Raw genomic sequence first — 6,064 nt, 5'->3', positions numbered from 1 at the left:
AAGCTAACATGGGCCTCGCTCAGATGTTCATGCCCTCTTTCTAGGACAATAGTCTCTGAATGGGTCTCTTTGCTTCCAGTCTGTCCCCTTTTCTATCCATCCTCCACACAATTGTGAAACAAATTTTCCCAAAATATAGATCTGACCAAGTCACTCCCTTGCTCAAAAATCTTCAATGCCTTCCTATTACACCTAGAATAACATTCCTTAGTCTGGTATTTAAAGTCCTCCATAATCTGGCTCTGACTTACCTACCTTTCCAGACATTTCATTTTATTCTCCTTCATACATTCTGCTTTCCAGACAAAATGTCCTATTTGTTGTTTCCAAAGCTCAACATTTACCCTCCTCTCCTCTATGCCTTTTAATAGCCTGTCCTCCAAGCTTCATGCATGCTCCCTCCTTCCGACTCTGAAGCTTTAGCTTCTTTCAAGTTATAGCCTAAGTACTGTTTCTTACACAAAACATTTGCTGATTCCCTCTGTTGTTAGTGATTTATTTCTCCTCAAATTATCTCAAATTTCTCTACATATGTACATGTACATAATATACACCACCTCCAACTCCACTCCCACAAGTAGGAAGTCTTTTCAGGGCAAGGACTATTTCATTTCATTTTTTTCTTGGCCTCTCTTAGTGCCTAGACTTGTATATAGTAGACATTTAATACTTTTATTATTGATTTATTATTGAACTCTACATTTTAGCCCCAAACGATACTTTTGCTTAGCTTTCCAGTGCTAAATTATCCGACCATATCAGCTTGAGAAAAACCAGAGTGGCAAATGTTATCTCCTCTCCACTCTTTATCCAACTGGTCTGAGAAATTAGTATTTCTCCCTCAGGTAAAAGATTATCCCCTCTCAAGGTACTTCTAAAAGCAAAACAAAGGATGAAGAAAGTTTAGTGGATTTCAGGTAATTATCTGTTCACAAGACAAGGCTGAATATATAGATGACTGTTAATTAAGATCCATTAGTAATGAATTGATCAATACTGAGCAGAGACCACAATTCAATGGTAAGTTTGATAAAGTTCTTGAGGTGTCCTTTTGCTAACCAACTAGACATTTGCTTTGTTTGCTTGTTTGTTTTGTTGTTGTTGTTGTTGTTGTTTTGCCTTTCCAACCATTGATGGTCAATATCTTATTTTCAGAGCAAATTGAATTTGCCCTTTTTTCATAGTCTCCCCATTGTCAATAGCAGTGGCCCAAGCAGAGAGCAATTCCATTGTCACCTGGGATGTTCCTTTTCCAGCTGTGAAAGATAGTCTGGCCTGGTTCCTTTCACCACAGCAAGTAGTATACTGGTGCTAGCAGGCACCAAGTGACTATCAATTGTTTAATTTTCAGTGAGAGCATTTACACTTCCAGTATCAGCAAGTTACAAATCAGGGTTGACTTATTGTTTTGTTGATTGTCTAGATTTAAGTATTAGTAATACAGATTAAACACAAAAGTAGGTCCTGATTACATTTCTGCCTTTACCTCCCCACACTGTCGTTTAACATTTACCAGCATACAACTCACCGCTGCCCTCTCGCTTAGATCATCCAGATTTGCTGCCACCAACTAACTATTTGTGAAAGCATATTAGATTACTATATCATATAAATAAAAATATATTGGTGGAAACAACACTAGACTTGGAATCAGTAGCTGCATTCAATTCCCAGGCTCTCTCATTTACTAACTATGCAATCTTGGCAAAAGCAACTTCTCTAAGCCTCAATTTTCCTCCCCACAAAGTAGAGATAATAATGCTTCTGTTACCTACCTCATGGGTTTGTTCTGGCAAAAGTATTTTATAATTTTTAATGTTAATTTTATTTTAAGTACATTTACTTGTTTTGTTAAATATTTCCCAATTATTTTTTTAAATTTTGAGTTTTTCAAAATTTTGAGCTCCAAATTGTCTCTTTCTCCCCTGCCTCTCCCTCATTCCTTTAGAAGGCAAGCAATATAGTATCAATTACACATGTAAACTCATGTAAAACATATTTCATATTAGTCATGTTGCAAAAGAAGTTTTATAAATCTTAAAGCACATATAAACGTTATTATTAAATTAAAATGTCAGTGTCTTTAGTTATCAGAAAAATTTGATTACTTAGTCTTATATAATCCTAGTTTTCTTTCAAGACTGTATTTTACACCAGTAATGGCGGTGCATGCCTGTAGTCCCTGCTACTGGGAAAGCTGAGGCTAGTGGATCACCTGAGTTCAGGAGTTCTGAACTTCAGTAGAGCTAAAACTAGTTGGGTGTCTGCAGTTACTAGCACCAATATGGTGAGCCCTTAAGAAAAGGGGAGCCATTAGGCTACTTTAGCACTGGGAACCAGACTAGGTTGGAAACTAAGTGGTTCAAAGCTTCCTTGATGATCAGTAGTGAGGCCAGGCCAAGGGCTACCACTGAACTTCTGGCCTGGGCAAGATAGGGAGATCCAAGCTCAAAAACAAAACCAAGGGACAGCTAAGTGGCACAGTGGATACAGCATCGGCCCTAGAGTCAGGAGGTCCTGAGTTCAAATGCAGTCTCAGACCAGACACTTGACACTTACTAGCTAGGTGACCCTGGGCAAGTCACTTAACCCCAATTATCTCACCAAAAAAAAAAACCAAATACCTACATTTTACATAATATTATACATGATTAAATTATTATAAACTTCTAGAAAGCTATTTTGATTGAATAAGAATCCTATCATCACTAATGGCAGTTTACAGGAAGAAAGATTATTCACTTAGTAATTATTTAAAAACATTCAGAAATGAAATTGTCACTGCAATGAAAATGAACTGAGCATTTACCTTCTATGATTTATTCGCTATCTTACATTGCCCTTTGGCCTATAAGTTTGCTTTTCACTATTCAAATTTCTTAACACTTTTCTTTAAAAAAAAAAAAAAGACATTCCCTTTAAATTCATTCTGCATTCTGCTGGTCCTGGTCACAAAGAATGCATTTTTAATGTATGAAGATGTCAGCATATACAGATGACTGATGTGAATCAGAATACATTACGATGACACTGTCAATCTTCTTCCTTAAGTACCAAGCTCACAAGCATAAATTTCCTTCTTTAAGGGGAGTGTTTTAAAAATTCTCCAAGAAGGAGGAACTGGAAACTATTTATAAGGGCAGGTTTTGGGAGAGGGAAGCATACTCCAAAATAAATATCAAAACTTGGATACAAGGAAAAAGAGTTTTGCACTTGGGAGACTCTCAAAGAAAGTATTTTGTTTCTCCTTTCCCACTTTCAGAAACTAGAGGAAGGGTGACCTTAACAAGTAATTTCCAACTCTAGGTTTTCATTGATGCCAAGATGAACAGAAAGAATGTCCCACACAAGATGACAAGGACCCATGTTCTGCAGGATTTTTTATTCAATTAAAAGGAATGCACCCTTCTTTCCAAGTCCTGTTCCACATATAAAAATATCACTTGATGGTTTCTTCCTTTTTTTATTTTCTGGTCCACCTCAGTTTCCTTTCTGTGCATGTCCCATAGCTGCTGAGGAATAAAGAAATGGAAGGTGAGTAGAACAAAGAGTAAGTGTATATACAGTAATTTTTTTCCCAATGGGACCCTAAGCATAGTTGTAGGATTTATAAAAATGTAAGTAAATTGAGGGTAGGAAGTAGAAGACACTTGGGATGGAATCTAAGCATCCTTAAATGGAATAGTACTACCAAATGTTCAGTGCAGACATTTGTGGCTATATCAAAAAGACACAAGAAAGAGAAGGTTAAAGAGCTAACAAATTAATTCTTCACTGGGATGCCCTATCAGCACCTCAAACTCAATATGCCCAGTGTTTTTTTTTTCTCAAATCTATCTCTCCTCTATGTTTCCTTCTTTTCCGTTGATGGAGTGTCTATCATCCTTCCAGTCACCCTCTTAGTATCATTATTGATTCTTCCCTCTCTCTCAACCTCTTGCTAGATCTTGTTAGTTCCAATCTTGCATTTGTTCATTTATACAGTTTGTACTGTAGCTTATGTTCCCATCACCTCTCACCTGGACTATTGCCATAGCCACCCAATTGGTTTCTTTAATTCCATTTTCTTCCCTTTCTAATCAATTTTTCCAAATTCCCCAATCCAGCTACCAAACTGATATTTCTAAAAGACAGATCTGACACTGCTGTCTCAGAAAAAAAAAGAACACCGTCAATGGCTTCTGCTTGCTTCTAGGATAAAACAAATTACTCTGTCTGGGCATTTAACACCTTCTACAATCTGAATCCCACATGTCTTTGCAGACTTTTTCATATTTCTCTGCTTGCTACACTCTCCTTTCCAGTCAAACTGGCCTGCAACCTATACTGCATTCATGGCATCCCATCTCACTCATCTGCACTTTTGAACAAATGGTCTCTGATCTCTGGAATTCATTTCTTCCTCACCTTCACCTCATAGAATACCTAGCTTCCTTAAAATCAGGTCTTAAACTGAGGTCCATGTCCTAAGGGTTCTGTGGATAGATTTCTAGGAGACCATGAACTTGGATGTATATAAACATTTATATCTTCATTTTCACTAACTTCTAACTGAAATTTAGCATTTCCTTCAACTATAAATTTTTAAAAAACCATCATTCTGAGAAGGTGTCCATGGACTTCACCAGATGGCTAATGGGGTCCAAGACACACACAAAAAAAGGTTATAAACATTCCTTTAAAATATAACTCAAATGCCACCTCCTAGACAATGGCCTTCCTGTTACCAATAGTTATCAGCTCTCTGCCTCTCTTGAAAACCTTTTGTATAAATTTTGAATTTGCTTACCTATGGACATACTGTGTCAGAATGCAAGGTCACTGAGGGAAGAACTGCTTCATTTTTGTCTTTGTATGCCACAGACACAGTGCCTTGCACATTAAGAAAATGCTTAATTGTTGAATTAATTTGGGTTGAATTGAATTGAATGAAACAGATGCTATAGACAACAAGAACTATAGAAGAGGAGGAATTTGTCTTGTAAAATTATTCGTTTTTGTTAGAAGGAAATTATTAGCATGTAACAAAATAGATTAAACTTTAAAGTATTAAACCTAAAGCTCACATCTCATTTTTAATGAGACTTTATTCAGCAAAGTCTCACAGAGTCACATATCTGTGGGCTATATTGGGGAAAGCTGAGGTTCTAGACTGCATAATGATGGGAGGGAGGAAGTAATTAAAATGTCCATACAAAATTCTTTAGGAAAATTTAGATGTATCCTTATTGGAGTTGTCATTTCTGAGAACACATAATAATATGCCACACACAAAAGTCACTCCCAAATTACATTATTTTGACTGAGCAGTCTTTATTTAGCACCCACCAGAGTGCCTGGCATATAGTAGGTTCTTAATAAATGGTTATTGATTGATTATTTTAAACTCAGAATTAACAAATAGCTTTAAGAAATGTTGTTTCTGGTTGCTGGTGTATATCTCATTTTGAATTATTATACAAAGGTTTAAAAAGTGTACTCTTTAACTGTAACTTTGTGCCTGTAATTTTCCCTTAGTGGCTTGGTCAATGTGATGCTAAACAAATAGATAGCTTTTTAAAAAATTAGTTGATTATATGGATGGTTTCAAATAGTCACATAGTTCTCTGAACCATCATCTTTGTGACTGAGTTAAGTCAATGCCAGAGTCTTCTCAGTTTGGACAAGAAGTCTGTCCATTATCTAAATGCTTCTTTGTCCTTAAAATGTCAGACGTTAGATTTGAATGAAATATTACCTAAATTGGTTGTCTTCTCGCATCACAAAGGCCAACCAGATTAGGGTTATCATAATCAATGACTGCCATAAGTGGAAAAAGTGTTGAAGTGAGTGGGACCTTAAAATTTAAGAGAAATTCATCTGAGTTACCAAAAAGGAGATTAATAGAAACAGAAGAGTATGAATGGAAATTTAGGTTGTCTGACACCAATATCCAGATAATGGACTGAATTTTTTGATTTTATCCAAATTTGGTGAAGAAAATGTTTTCCAAATGTTCCTTACTTATCCCGCCCCCACCCTCACCATGTATCAGAACCTATCTACAAGTTAATTTTTAACTCTC

Source organism: Vombatus ursinus, unplaced genomic scaffold (genome assembly GCF_900497805.2).
Source record: "Vombatus ursinus unplaced genomic scaffold, bare-nosed wombat genome assembly UNPS02000582.1, whole genome shotgun sequence".
Taxonomy (NCBI): domain Eukaryota; kingdom Metazoa; phylum Chordata; class Mammalia; order Diprotodontia; family Vombatidae; genus Vombatus; species Vombatus ursinus.
This window is presented reverse-complemented; position numbering follows the sequence as displayed.